The sequence below is a fragment of the Nicotiana tabacum genome, chromosome 11 (assembly GCF_000715075.1).
Source record: "Nicotiana tabacum cultivar K326 chromosome 11, ASM71507v2, whole genome shotgun sequence".
In the NCBI taxonomy this organism is placed as follows: Eukaryota; Viridiplantae; Streptophyta; class Magnoliopsida; order Solanales; family Solanaceae; genus Nicotiana; species Nicotiana tabacum.
Window position 1 is genome coordinate 10808920 of NC_134090.1, and position 15656 is coordinate 10824575.

The window sequence follows — 15656 nt, forward strand, 5'->3', positions numbered from 1 at the left end:
AATAAAATCATAGAACAACTGACCAAATAACATTCTGACAACAGAAAGGAGTAGAAGAAGATAAAAGAAAAAATAGAAAAAATTAAAACCAGGAATACCTACCAAGATTGATTGAACACCGTCTCAAACTAGACCTTCAATGATCTTCGAATTTGTGGCCGAAATAGACCTTAATCGAGTGTTCTCTACTGAGAACACACAACTAAAGTCGATTTTTCACCTCAAACCTTTAACATATAATAATTTGGATTTTGGGATTTAGGGTTCGTTTCTTTAAATCCAGATTCGAGGGATTCCCGAGATATTCGAGGGATAAGGTTCATGGATTCGGAGAGAGGGGAGTGAGGAGATTGGGTTAACTAGGGTTCGTGGGTAAAATTTCGATCGAAGATTCGACGATTTTGGCCGTGATTCGAAAGGAACGGTTTGGGGATTTGAGATGATGAGGCGAAGGGGAATCAACGGTGTTAATTTGGGGATGTTTGGGCCACGGAACCGCCATGAGGCGATTTCCGTTGGGCTGGAGGCGGCGGTTCATGGTGGCGTTCTATTAGGTCTCTGAAGAGATGGGAGGAATGAGATGTGAATGGCTGGGTTTGGGGGGAGTTGATATATTGAAAATGTTTGATTTAATTAGGGCCGTTGGATGATTGGAATCCAGGCTCTGATTAGATCATTAATGGAAACGGTGTCGTTTTGGTTTCAACTGGGGCGGTCCGGGTATGGGAATGAATCGGGTTGTGAGGAAAGCTTTGGATCGTTCGATATAGATGAACGGACGGTTGAGATCCGTTGAGATCGAAACGACGTAGTTTTGTCCTTATACTACGTCGTTTCGATGGTCTCAGAGAGTGGACGTTTGGACCGGGTATGGGGTTTGTGTTGGGCTGGGTTAATTGGATTTAACCGGGCAAATGGAAATGGGCTTATGGATTTAATTAAAAATGGCCTCACATTCCTAATTTCTTGTTTTCCTTTCTTATTTTTATTTTTCTTTTCAATTTTCCTTCTAATAAAAAGAAACCTTGACCAAATTATCCTAAAAACTAACTAACTCAAATAATTAAATTAAAAGAGAGTCACACAATTGACATTAAATACTTAAAAATGTAAAGTACGTTATTATTTGTGAATTTTTTATTTTTGTAAAAATAACATTTTACTAAATTAACCAAAAATGTAAAATCAAATCCTAAGTGCAGATGCTATATTTTTGGTATTTATTTTAATGCGTTATTAAAATTAAATATGCAAACAATCAAGAAAATTGTACAGTAACTCCTAGAATAACACATAATTAAAGAAAAGGTCTAATTTTAAGAATTCTTTTGGAGTAATTCATGTGAGGCAAAAATCACGTGCTCACATCGAGCAAAAGTCTTCAAGTTGCAAAGCTCTTCAAATTTGAGCAAAGACCACAAGTTTCAAAGCTCTTCAGATACGAGCCAAGACTTCAAGTCGCAAAGCTCTTCAAATTCGAGCAAAAGTCTTCAAGTCGCAAAGATCTTCAAATCGAGCAAAGACTTCAAGTTGCAAACTCTTCAAATTTGAGAAAGTCTTCGAGATGTAAAGCTCTTCAAATTTGAGAAATGTCCTTAAGTTCCTATACTCTTTGTCCGCGCGAGTATAAACTGCATACAAAAAAGAAAAAAAGAAAAAAAACTTATACTTTATATGAACTACGTAATGATTCGATCCTCTTTGCGGGGGTACGTAGGCAACTTAGAGTTCATTCTAAGTTCAGTCACTTAAGCAACAAAAAAAAAATCAATTCATTTTCACGATAGCCAAAGAGGATTCTAGCTCCATGTATGCACCATGCGCTTCTTTGGCAAATTAAAGAAGAAGTTACTCCACGTCAAAGCTTAAAGGATGATGCGCCATGTTTGCTTTCATCAAGCCGCATGAAAAAAAATACTTCATGTGCTTCTTTCGATAAGGGTTGAAGGACGAGATGCTTTGCTATCTCCATAACTCTAAATATGGAGCACGACATGTATCTTTTCATCAAGTCATGAGAAGGACGTTCTAGGAACTTCTTCAGCAAGTTGCAAGAGGACGTGGTTTTATGCCAAATATTGAAGGTTAGGATACTTCGCAAACTTCTTCACCAAATTGCAAAAAGATGTGGTTCCGCACAAAAGCTTGAAGGTTAAGATACTCCATGCATTTCTCCGACAAATTGCAAGAAAAGGTGGTTCCATGCCAAAGATTGTAGGATGGTTGCTTCCCATACTTGCTCGCAAAGGATGAAAGAGTAGTACTCCAAGTGTCGATCTTGCCAAGCCGCAAAGGATGGGATGCATCGCATGCTTTCTCGCCAAGGGTGAAAAGGAGTCGCTCCAAATGTCCCCTTCTCTAAGCCGCAAAAGTAGGAAGACGCCATGAAATTCTCTCTCCAAGCTGTAATAAAGAGACGAATGGTTCATCCCCATTCATGTGGACTTCTAGTGAATCTTCTTAAGGATATCAAGATTGCTCTTGAAAATCTACAAAAGAGAAAGATTTTGGAGAACCCCGGCGCCAATGGCACGAAGCTTTTGGTTCTGCTTAGTTGATCGATGCCAATGACACGAAGCCTTAGCTCAGCAACAAATACCAGTGTCAGCGACACAACACTTCAATGTGGATGGAGTACTTGCCATGGACTTCTTCGCCAAATTGCAAGAAGAGGACCCATGAAACTCCTTCTAAGGCAGGAAGGAATGCGAGTCGTAATCATGGCAGTGAAAGACAGACATACTCGAGTGACTGTGTGTTTGCCAAAGCTCGACTGGAATGGTGGATGCACCAAAGTGTTGTCCGCCAAAGCCTCAGCTGAAAAGGTGGATGCGCCAAATTTTCGTCCTCCAATTCTACGAAGGTGAGGATGCACCAAGCTTTCACTCGCCAAACCTGCAAGAAAAAAAAAGTATGCTGCCCCCCAAAAAAATCCTCCTAATTACGGCGCCTGATTAAAAAACTTATTGTGGCTGGATCAAAAAAGGTAGGGCGTCGAGTTTTATATATGTTGTAGCTCTCTTATTGTTCTTTTCAACGGTGCAAATGGATCATGATTTGGACCCTCCTACCTCGAGATATGAATTTTTCAGCGAGAGTGCACAAAGCTGAAAGAGCCGGCACATCGGATTTCGTCATGTAATTTTTGAATAGTATCTGGAATGATCTAGGAGCAATCTGATTGTGATCTTTACAGAAGTCGAAGTTCGGTGAGTCTAGTTTCTATAGACGCAAACCGCTCGTGATTTCAGTGATCCTACACCAAGATATGAATTTTTTGGTTAAGGCGCGCAAAGCTGAAATGTCGAGCATGACAAAACTTGAACCAAGTTTAGAAAGCTCACCTGGGATGATACGATGCGAAATTAAATCCAAATTTCTGATATGTTGCAGTACTTCGAGTCTAGTTTCTGTAGCCGCAAACCTCTCGTGATTTCAGAATTCCTACGATGAAGTATGATTTTTTTCCGATAGACGCGCAAAGCTGATAATTGGAGAATCGAGCGACGGGATTGCGTAATGCTAACTATTGGAGAGTGCCTACTAAAACCAACCAAAAGGTGGTACTGTTGCTTTCATCAAGAGTGGAGAACTGCTGCTATGGCAACAATCATAGAAGAAGGCACTAGATTTATAGAAAGGGAAATTGATGAAATTTAGGAAAACTCTTGGCATTCAAGTCACAGTATGTGTAAACAAGGAAAATATCACGTCCAAATTGGAGTTGGTCAAGTTGAAAGATGAAAACAGAAAATTAAAGGAAAGAATTTTGGTCCATATATGTTCGTACAAGAAAGAAAAAAAAATTCTTACAATTAACGGGAAAAGTGCCATGTTTGGAAATCTCTCCTTCAACGATTTTAATGCATGACATCAAAAAAGGAAGTTGATTTAAGTTCTTGGTTTAAGCTTTCTATAAATCTATTATTTTCAAGATTTACGTGACTTTGTACTTTGAAAATGTTGACTGATTTCCAGTTAATAAGTCCATAAGACTTTGGAAAACAAGAAATCATTCCATGGACAAGTAGACATGCATGTAAGTTGCGCTTCCTAAAATGGAAAATTGCGATCAGACTCCAAATCAGAAAAGGAAAGTAAATAGTATAACGTGTTGAACTGTTCTTCTCACATATAGTTCAAGTCTTGTCTTTCATTTTCGCAAGCTTACATCCCACCGAGCCTTGAAGTAGAGGGCATTTGTAGACAATTAAAATTTTATCAAATTTAAATCCATAAGAAATTTTAATTTTATCACAAATTAAATATATATTGGTCCAATTAAATAACATGGACTGGTGTAATTGGGTTTGTTATTTAAATCCAATTAAATTGATTTAAATGAAGGTCCAATATATTATTGGGCTAGCCCGTCAATTGGTCTTCTATCAAATGGGTCGGCCCATAAGCCTCAAGCCCAATGATCCACTAGGGTTTTCTTGAAGATTACTCCACCCCACACCTATATGAAGGGGTCAAAGGAGAAGGCTAAGGGACAAGCAAGTAAGCAGAAGGAAAGACTAAAGAAGCTCTGAAGAATAGCATCAAGGTCCCCATCCATATCTGCAACCGTCGTCTGTGGTCAAATTCCAAAGGCGAACTCAAGTCATAAGCGGCTTCAAATCTTCCATTCGTGATAACTCAACTCCAAATCCTGATTCGTGACGACCTTCAAATTGTTCGTGACGTACTACAAATCTGAAATCCGTCAAATTCAAGATAAAGCTTTCAAGCTCTTGAACCATCATGACTACATCTCTTTAGATTTAGAGATATTTTAGAGATTGTAAGTTGTAACCCCATCACTTGAAATTGAATATAATATTTGTTGCTATATTTCTTGTCTTGATTATTATTTTTCAGGAGCGAAATTTAGTTGTTATAATATGTAATGTAACACACTTTTTTTATTGAAAAATATCATATTTTTTATTTGATAATAATTTAATTTTAAACTTATAATTTTATATAGTCACACAAATGTTTATGATTGTTTTAGATCATAAATTTCAAAAAGAAAATATTAAACTTCATGACTAGCCAAACACCATCACATTATGGAACAGAAGATTTTTCAATTAGAGTAATTTATGATTAGCTTAGGTGCATTTATAAAATGGAAATATGTACTCTCCATTAAGAAAAGAAAACAAATTGAATCAGATTCTTTTTCTATCCTTGTTTATATTCCCATTAGGTGTATTTACAAGATATTCTCGCACTCACCTTTTAAAAAAAAAAAAAAACCACAACCTCAGATACTTTCAAAATATTTGCTCGAGATGGTAGAGCTTCGTGCTGATAACGTGTTATGAAACAAAGACTATAAAGTAAAGACAAGTATAGAGAGAAACTGATATATTATTCGAATTCAAACTGATGTACATAATGAACTGAAATCTCTTCTATTTATAGAAGAAAGGAAGCTGCTCTGTAAGCTGCTACTACAAGCTGCTGTGTAAGCTGCTACTACAAGCTGCAGTGTAAGCTATTATAAGCTGTTGTGTAAGCTGCTATTACAAGCTGTTGTGTAAGCTGCTACAAGCTGTTGTGTAAGCTGCTACAAGCTGCTGCTGTACCAGATATGGATAATCTTCTACTGAGAGCAATATTTATCCATAACGGAGTACTGAATGAATAAGCTTATTATACCCGGTATGGATAATCTTCTACCGGAGGTAATGTTTATCCATAACTGGGTACTGAAAAGATAAGTTTATTATACTCGATATGGATAAACTTCTACTGGGGGTAATGTTTATCCATAACCGGGTACCGAAGTGATAAGCTTCTTCAGGAAGCTTATTTCCAATATAGTACTAAATAGATAAACATATTTACGGTGGAGTCCCATATGAATAAGCTTCTTCAGGAAGCTTATTTACAACGGAGTACTAAATGAATATCCATAATATAATATATTTATAATACTCCCCCTTGGATGTTCATTAAAAGATAATGTGCCTCATTAAAACCTTACTAGGAAAAACCACGTGGGAAAAAAATTTCAGTGAAGGAAAAAGAGTACACATATTTAGTAAGACGCATTGCTAGGTGCCTCATTAAAAACCTTATAAGGAAAACCCCATGGGAAAAACCTTAGTAAGGGAAAAAGAGTGCATCGCATATTTTACTCCCCCTGATGAAAACCTTGTTTCAAATATTTGAGTCTCCGCATTCCAATCTTTTATACCATCTTCTCAAAAGTTGAAGTTGGCAAAGATTTAGTGAATAAATCTGCTGGATTATTACTTGAACGGATTTGTTGCACATCAATGTCACCACTTTTCTGAAGATCGTGTGTGTAGAATAATTTTGGTGAAATGTGCTTCGTTCTATCTCCTTTTATAAATCGTCCCTTCAGTTGGGCTATGCATGCAGCATTGTCTTCGTATAAAATTGTGGGTCTTTTCTCACATTCCAACCCACATATTTCTCGAATGAATCACTGATCTCAATCATATTCACTCCCTGCTTGCCGGTTTGAGATCGAGCTTTATGGATATCGGATAAATAACCTGCATCTGCATTATCAATACGATCTGCACCACTTTTGTTAGCATTAGCAAGATAAATAAGTGCAACATCTACACCGAGATAGAGTATTTCAGGACCAAGGAGCTCCTCATCCTCTTCTAGAGGTTGGAACAGATCCTTATTCACTTCAAGTGATTGAATATCCAATGGTGTACTTAATGGGTACACTTTGTCCATGGTAAAAGCATTTTTAAGACCCTCTTGGAGCTCTTCTGGAGTTCCAATTTATGTCACCAACATAAACAGCAAGTGTAACAAATTCTGATGACATTTTCTTTATAAAAATACATGGACAAATAACATAATTTATGTAACTTTCTTTCAGCAAATATTTACTGAGGCGATTATACCGCACACACACAGATTGCTTTAAACCGTACAAAGATCTTTATAATTTGATCAAGTACATTTCTCAAGACTTTGAATTATATGCTTCAGGCATTTTCAATCCTTCAAGGATCTTCATATAGATTTAGTCAAATAAGTCATATAGGTTAAGACTTGTATCTAAATGGTACGACATCTTCAAGTGTCTGGACTGCTAGTCCGATCCTCACAATCGTTTACAATATTGTGCACTATATTGTATTAAATGTATCGTCGACGATCATTTTGTGTCAGTTCCGAAGCGACATAACTTGTGGAGATCTCATCACTTTCTTTATTTTCAGGTACCTGAACTTTTCCGGGAGTTTCATGAAATGTTATGTCGTGGGCTCTTCTAGAGCATATTTCCTCCTCATTATGATCATTTTGATCATTAGCTCATACTATTTTTCAAGGATTGTTACCTTTGGAACCGATTGGTCTACCACGTTTCATGCGTACAGTAAACTCTATCCTTCAGGGACTTTAATTTTAATAGGAGCATTTGTAGCTGAAATATGATATTTAATTTTAGATCAGCAAATGCTTCTGACATTCGACTTGAATTATCTTCTAAGTGAGGATCGTGATAATTCGATTCATATAGCATATTTTTCAACTGCTTATTTCATCCCCCAAATGTTAGAAAAACTAACATATATCCCCAATCATCTTTGGGAAACATATCTTTGTGTATTATGGTAGAGAAATTAATCATATACCACGCAACAAAAGATAGTAAAAATATTTGGTTTCTGATCCTAAACCAATTGTGAATGGAGGACTTACCATATATTGTTGATCTGATGCATACAAGTGCTGCTATATGCAATTTAGAAAATCTTAGACCAACACATGAAGCTTTGTTCTCATAAGCAATGGTTTAGACATTAATAGGAGGTATTCAATGCTAAACCAGCTTGGATATAAACCAGCATTATCAAGATGAACTGTCTTGATTTCATAATCTGAAAATTATGCTCTTAATCGAGAAAATCAATTCCAAATGCCAAACTGCAAGTTGACAATAATTACACATGTAACCATCTCATATATGCACCTATAAGTGGTTCACATGATAGGTGAACGGGCCCATATTCACCTTTTATATATTTCAGAATCAGGGGTCTTAGTCCCAACTTTAGCTGGTATAATCAATTCATTATGAGAACAAGCAACACATGAGAATTCCTGAAGAATCTTCTAGTTCTTTAGTATATGCTTATCTGAATTCTCAAATAGCTCATTTAAAAATGACAAATGAAAACTTCAAGTTTATCATGTCATGTGCTATCTCTTAGTAAACTTCTGGTTTACTATGGCATAAACTTTTGCTTTAGTAAACTTCTGGTTTACTGTGATACATGATATAGTACAAATTAAAGAATAAGGCAGGTAACTTCTCACATACATATTATTTTACCCCCTATGATTGTGGAAACATGAAGATTATCAATCTTCCAATCATTTGTAGTCTCAATATGATAGCCATTTGTATTAGTAAACTTCAGGTTTACTACAACATATGTTTTGACCATAATCATATAATATGAATGACATATTTGTATATAAGCTCTTCGAGAGCCTTAATTTATTATCCACACTCTAATATTTATCTGACACTACTGGTGTCATGTATTCTTTAGGCAAACATTTAGCTCTTCAGGAGTTATTGATACAGTTTGTACTATCAAATATTGCTCAGACATTGCTGGTGTCATGAGAGAAAATCACAATCAAATAAACAATGTAAAACAATTGTTTAAGCACACGAAAACTCTTCTTCATAATATTTTTCCACTTCAGGAGGCAATTTCAACTGTGTTACTTCTTCAGGAGCAAATTTAAAATACGAAATATTGAGTATATATTCTCTCAATTATATTAACTCTTCTGGAGGTGAATTGTAATGTATTCACATCAAGAGCGCGTTCATATTTACCCGACTTATTAGTATTGTCACATTCACTTCAGGAAATAGATTAATATTATCAAAAGTTCTCATCCTTCAGGAAATCGAACATAATTATCTGAATGCGCATTAATCACATCAAATTGCGATGCCTCAATCTCTTTTAAAATATTTACTACTTCAGGAGCAAATCGAGGCGTGCATTTAATATAGAGAATATTTATGTAGCTTATCTTCAATTGTAACTATAGAAAGCCTAAATTATCACTTCTGGTGATCATAGACATATACCACTTCTGGTGGTTAACAAAATATAATTACAATGAGATATATGAAATATAACTACTTCTGGTGGTTGTATATTTCTTGTAAACTCTGCTAGAGTTTAAGTTGATCTAATAATATTATCCATATTCTTTAAAATGACATAAATAAGATATATTATAGTAAACATCATTATCAAAGCATAACTTTTATTTATGTACAACAATTACATAACCATACTATCAAACAACAAAAAAATTAAAATATTTACATTTCTACAGGTTCACTACCGATTACATGACTTATTTCTCCTTCTGGGAGTGCAAAGTAATCAGCTATATCCAAATGCATGAAGTCTAAATTATCTTCAGAAATAAAATTTGCTTCAGCATTTTTCTCTGTCTTCTTCAGGGAGGCTTGATAAAGCTCAACCAGGTGCTTTGGCGTACGACAAGTACGTGACCAGTGCCCTTTTCCTCCACATCTATAGCATGCATTTTCTACATTTGGCGCTTGCACCGCTTCATGCTTTTGTTCCTTCCTTTTCCACTGCTGGTGGTGAGGAGGCTTCTTTGGTGCATTATTATTACCATGATTGGGGTTTCTTCCCCGACCACGGCCATGACCACGACTGGGGCCACGACCTCTTCCACGTTTAGCTTGGTGGAAGTTCGTCTCATTCACTTCAGGGAATGGACAAGAACCAATAGGTCGGCTTTCATGATTTTTCATTAATAGCTCATTATGTTGCTCTGCTATAAGAAGATGTGAGATAAGTTCAGAATACTTTTTAAATCTCATCTCTCGATATTGCTGTTGCAGGAGCATATTCGAGGCATGAAAAGTGGTGAAAGTTTTCTCCAACATATCATGATCAGCAATATTATCACCACATAACTTCAATTGGAAAATAATTCTGAACATAGCAGAATTATACTCACTGATGGATTTAAAATCTTGTAGCCTTAGATGAGTCCAATCATATCGTGCTTGTGGAAGAACGACCATCTTCAGGTGGTCATATCTATATTTCAAATTATTCCACAGTATGACTGGATCTTTAACAGTAAGATATTCCATTTTCAGGCCCTCATCAAGGTGATGGCGTAGGAATATCATTGCTTTGGCACGGTCTTAGTTTGATGCCTGATTTTTGTCTTTGATGGTGTCTGCCAGACCCATCGCATCAAGATGAATTTCAGCATCAAGCACCCAAGACATGTAGCTTTTGCCCGATATATCCAGGGCTACAAATTCAAGTTTAGAAAGATTTGACATTATTAAGGAAAAGAAAGTTCTTACCTCAGATACTTTCAAAATATTTGCTCGAGATGGTAGAGCTTCGTGCTGATAACGTGTTATGAAACAAAGACTATAAAGTAAAGACAAGTATAGAGAAACTGATATTTATTCGAATTCAAACTGATGTACATAATGAATTGAAATCTCTTTTATTTATAGAAGAAAGGAAGCTGCTCTGTAAGCTGCTACTACAAGCTGCTGTGTAAGCTGCTACACAAGCTGTTGTGTAAGCTACTATAAGCTGTTGTGTAAGCTGCTACTACAAGCTGTTGTGTAAGCTGCTACAAGCTGCTGTGTAAGCTGCTGCTGTACCAGATATGGATAATCTTCTACTGAAAGCAATATTTATCCATAACGGAGTACTGAATGGATAAGCTTATTATATCCGGTATGGATAATCTTCTACCGGGGGTAATGTTTATCCATAACTGGGTACTAAAAAGATAAGCTTATTATACCCGATATGGATAAACTTCTACTGGGGGTAATGTTTATCCATAACCGGGTACCGAAGTGATAAGCTTCTTCAGGAAGGATAAACTTCTACTGGGGTAATGTTTATCCATAAACGGGTACCGAAGTGATAAGCTTCTTCAGGAAGCTTATTTCCAATATAGTACTAAATAGATAAACATATTTACGGTGGAGTCCCATATGAATAAGTTTCTTCAGGAAGCTTATTTATAACGGAGTACTAAATGAACATCCATAATATAATATATTTATAACAAGTATTGAAATATAAATGAACACTCAAAATTCCAATTGTCTCATTTTCAATTTGTTTAATTCCAAATTGTAAAAAGGCTGCAATGGCAAAGCAGTTATCGTCGCCTTCGATTATGACTCGGGCTGTTAACTCAGTATTCTCTTTCGTCCGATTCGCTGAGTTTGAGATTCTCTTTGTCCTCTTTGCCCTTGTAGCATATCTAATCTTCAAAGATCTGGTTAGCTTCTCTTCTTTCCCTTTATTTACTAAAAATTAGGTTATTTTCATTTTCTAAAAAAATGTTTTTTTTTACTCTTCGATTGAATTGTTTCATAATTTCCTGTTAATTGCATATTGCTATAAAACTAGTAACCATTGTGTTGTTCCCTTTATTTGCTTTTTAGCCATATCAGCAATTCAATCAATCATAATATATATTAAAAAAAAAAAAACGCTACCTGTATTTGTTTGCATGAGAAATCAAATGGATAGTAGCAGATATTTGAGCTTAATGCTTATGTATAAAGCTTTGTCCTTTAAAAACTTTTTCATTAGAAGTAGGGTTCGAGATAGTTCGTGCGCACCTCGACTATTTTACCGAGTACGGTTACCTCCCACCTGTATAGCTACTAGGCAGCTCTGACCACCAATCTCGACTATTTTACCGACTACCGTTACCTCCCACCAGTATAGCTACTAGATAGCTCTAACCACCATCCTCGGCTATTTTACCAAGTACCGTCACCTCCCACCCGTATAGCTACTAGGTAGCTCTGACCACGAAGGTTTAGACACGGCAACCCGGTGCACAAAGTATCCCGCATTCACGCAGGGCCCAGAGAAAGGCCGCAACGTAATTGGTGTGATATAGGCAGCCTACTCTAACGCAAGCGTTAATAGTTGATACCACAGCTCGAACCTGTGACGTATAGGTCACAAGAATGTTTAGTCAGATGGGAAGAAATCACCTTACGTCTTTTTTATCTGATTTTAACTTTGATCTCCCATGGTTTTCACCTATTTGTGTAGTTGCCCAACAATTTATTAGGAATGAGCTTAAATGGAGCGATATGATTAGTGAGGATTCATATAGCCAACTCTGACTTGCTTGGATTAAGGCTTAGATGTTGTTGACTTGTTGTTGTAGTCTAATAATTTAAGCAATTTCCTATATTGACCCAAAATGCAAAGTATGAACTGTAAAAAGTCAAGAATTCAAAGATTTTCCTAATTTCACACTGATAAGTCTTTGTTTTACAATTCCCTATTCCCTAATGGTTCTGACTATTAACCAGCTGTAGTCTGAGAGCATTTCATCTTGCACTCTACTTAAGGTGGTCAATCTTTCTTTAGTTGCTTCATTCTTGATTTGGGGATTGTGTTTTAATGTATCTAACAATTAATTAACAAATTTTAACTGTAAGAATACTTCACTGTCATTCAAAGTGATGACAACTGATATTCCTGCTCTTCGTTTTCTCTTTCAATTTGAACAGACTTTTAAAAGTCTCTGATTTGTCCTTTCATCCCCCAAAAACAAAAAAAGACATGTGATTATTGAAATTATCTATTTATGATATAGCCTGTCTGCCAATAAGTGCTGCATTGCTTTTTGGTAGGAAAGTAACAACCACAACATACCTAGTGTAGTTCCACAAGTGGGGTCTTGGGAGGGGAAAATGTACGCAGACCTTGCCCCTACCTTTAAGAAGGCAGAGAGGTTGTTTCCAGTAGACTCTCGGGTCAGGAAAGATAAAGGGAAGGGATAATAATAAGCAAACCAATCTGGCAACCGAAGCGAAAATACAAAACTAACACTAGGTAATGCAATCAGAAAACCGAAACAAAGGTAACAACAAGTAATAACAGAAGTCTAGGCATAGGAAAATACATGAAAGACAATAAGTGATGTAATAAAACTATTGTTACAAACAAGGACAGCTCGGCTACCTAACCCTTTCTCAAGTAATTTACAAATATGAAGTCGAAGAACAACAATATATGTAAAATAAATGAAAAGAAAAGAAAATTTTGAGTTCATGAGTCAACCAAACATGTACTAATTGCACGAGTCTTTGAAGGATTTTCTTGAGAAAGGCTCTTGATTTTCCTTTTACATGTTTCTTTTCCCCTTTCAAATTGTAACTGAGTTTAAGGCTCTAGAGGTAGTTGTTAGGAGAATGTTGGATGGAGTTCTCATTAGTCGGTCAACGATCTTCAAGCTGTTGTTAGTTCAATCTATCAATGCTGGTTGTAGGGAAGCACTGGTACTAAAATAAATCTGAAGGATAATATTTGTTGAGGCAAGGACAATCTTGTCATTCCAATGCCCGGTATTCGATATTCAGATCCAGCCACGACTTTTAGAAGATGGTCTCATTATACACTAAAGTGATTTTTCTCATCTGTCGAAACCTTGTTAGACGAAGTTACTCAGTACCTATGCTGGTAAAAGATAGCAGGTACCTGATCTAATAGTCGAAGTGTGCAGGAACTGGAGGCCGTACACAATGGTTATCGGAAAAAAGATGAGATGGTCTCGTTATACCTATAAGTTACTTCCTTGGAAAACTTTGGAAGTGTTAATAATTAGGATTGTGGTCGGTAATTACATCGATTTAGGTTGAACATCCACCATGCATATTTCTTGATGTTGTATTTTCTACAATCATGAAAAGCTGTTGGTCCATTACATAGATTCAAATCTTGACTATGAAATTTTGTTAGAAATGATTCTTGGGATCATTGGTTATGCTTTTGGTGCTTGTCATTGTACATAAATAGGACGATTTGGATTAATGTTGTTTGTTTTTCTTCTTCCAGACATCGAGACCAGAGTATAATCAGATATTACTGAAGAAGCCTGGTGGACCTGATTGGTCGCCTTGAGTTATTTGATATTCCTGTATATCCTCCTGTAATACAGCAAAATGTGATTTCCTTCTTATCTTAGCAAATGTTTAACTCTTAGTTGTGAATTGTGATAATGAAATTTCTGGTATCCTGTATAGAGGTACTAATGTCAGTGATCACAATTTGTTTTGTTGATTAGCTAGATCACAAGCTACTGCAGATTTTTCCATATTTCAACTCTTCGAGATGATTTTTCAAACTGTTAAAATTTCCACTCATCCGCTATTGAGACTAAACAAGAAGTCATTTTAAAGATTTTGGTGAAAATCAGTTTTTTTTTTCTTTTTTCTTTTTCCTCTTTCTCATTTAACTCCATCAATGATAGTCTGACAAAGCATAATCAGTCTCAAGATCGAATAAAGGAAAATGATCGCAAAGCATAATCAATCTCAAGATCAAATAAAGGAATTGCAGTATGCAATGGCGAAGCCAAGAAATTTAATAAAGGTGTTCAAATTTTGAATACCATTTGCTAGTGGGCTATGCAATGGTGTTCAAAATCTATTTTCTTTATCAAGAACAAGTAATATTTTACCTATACACAATATATATTTCGGCAAAGCGTGCTCAGTTGACTATCTGAGTTCTTCCCTCTTTGTACCGGGTAGTCTGATAGAATTTCGTTTAGGTTTGTTAGCGGTCTTTGTTGTATTCACATTGTTGTTTTGCATAGTTTTGTGTTATTGTCCTTTCACTTATTTGTAGTGGTTATTTTCTTTTTGGTATCTTTTGTTGTTACTTGTCTTTTCTCTTGTTTCTTTTCTGATATTATTGCCTCTCCTGTTGAGCCGAGAATCTCCTGGAAACAACCTCTCTGTCCTTTTCGGGGTAGGGGTAAGGTCTGCGTACACTCTACTCTCCCCAGACCCCACTAGTGAGATTTTACTGGGTATGTTGTTGTTGTTGTGTTCAGTTGACTATCCTTCGCCACACATAGCTTCGCCCCTGGCAGTATGTTGATGGTTCAGGCAAAAATAGTCTAAATCTGATATAACAACTACACTTTAGTCCCAAACAAGTTGAGATTTAAACTTGATGAAACCTCCAAATAGGGATACGTAGGATTCATATAACTAATTTGGTAAAAGTGAAGTTGAGTGACTGATGTCTTTATTCTTACTTCTAGCAAACCACTAACAATATACATTCAAACTCGTGGTGTTCTGGAGCCTCTTTGACACTTCACTCAAAAACCAGGACCAGAAACTCGCAAACTATCAGCTAAGGTTTTCTCCAGACACACCGACAGACACACACATACACCTCGCAACACTGAAATTGCACACATAAAATATGACAATAACTAACGCCAAGAAGCTAGATGCATTAGCCTAGCAAATGTGTCACGGGTTCGAGCAGTAAAAACAGGCTCTTGCAGAAATGCAGGGGAAGATTGCGTACAATAGACCTTTGTGGTCCGACCCTTCCCCTGACCCCGCACATAGCAGGAGCTTAGTGCACCGGGCTGCCTTTACTATCAAGCAATCATTCATATGATAGGACTCTACATGAATTTACAAACGGCTAGTCAAAGAAATTAAATCAAGGCAGGCTGAACCATTGAAGGAAGTATACCTTACATTAATAACCAAAGTTTCACCAAAAAGAAAAATAAGCATTATTTATCAAAAAAAGCAATAGACACCAAACGAG

At 36.3% G+C, this 15656-nt stretch overlaps 1 long non-coding RNA gene across 1 annotated transcript; it reads left to right on the top strand.

Annotated features, from left to right (window-relative positions):
• The first annotated feature begins 11171 nt into the window (after positions 1-11171).
• Positions 11172-14172, top strand: LOC107808018 (uncharacterized). The gene is made up of 2 exons (XR_001653044.2): positions 11172-11328; positions 13914-14172. It is a non-coding gene; the product is annotated as an uncharacterized LOC107808018 (long non-coding RNA).
• The last annotated feature ends 1484 nt before the right edge of the window (positions 14173-15656 follow it).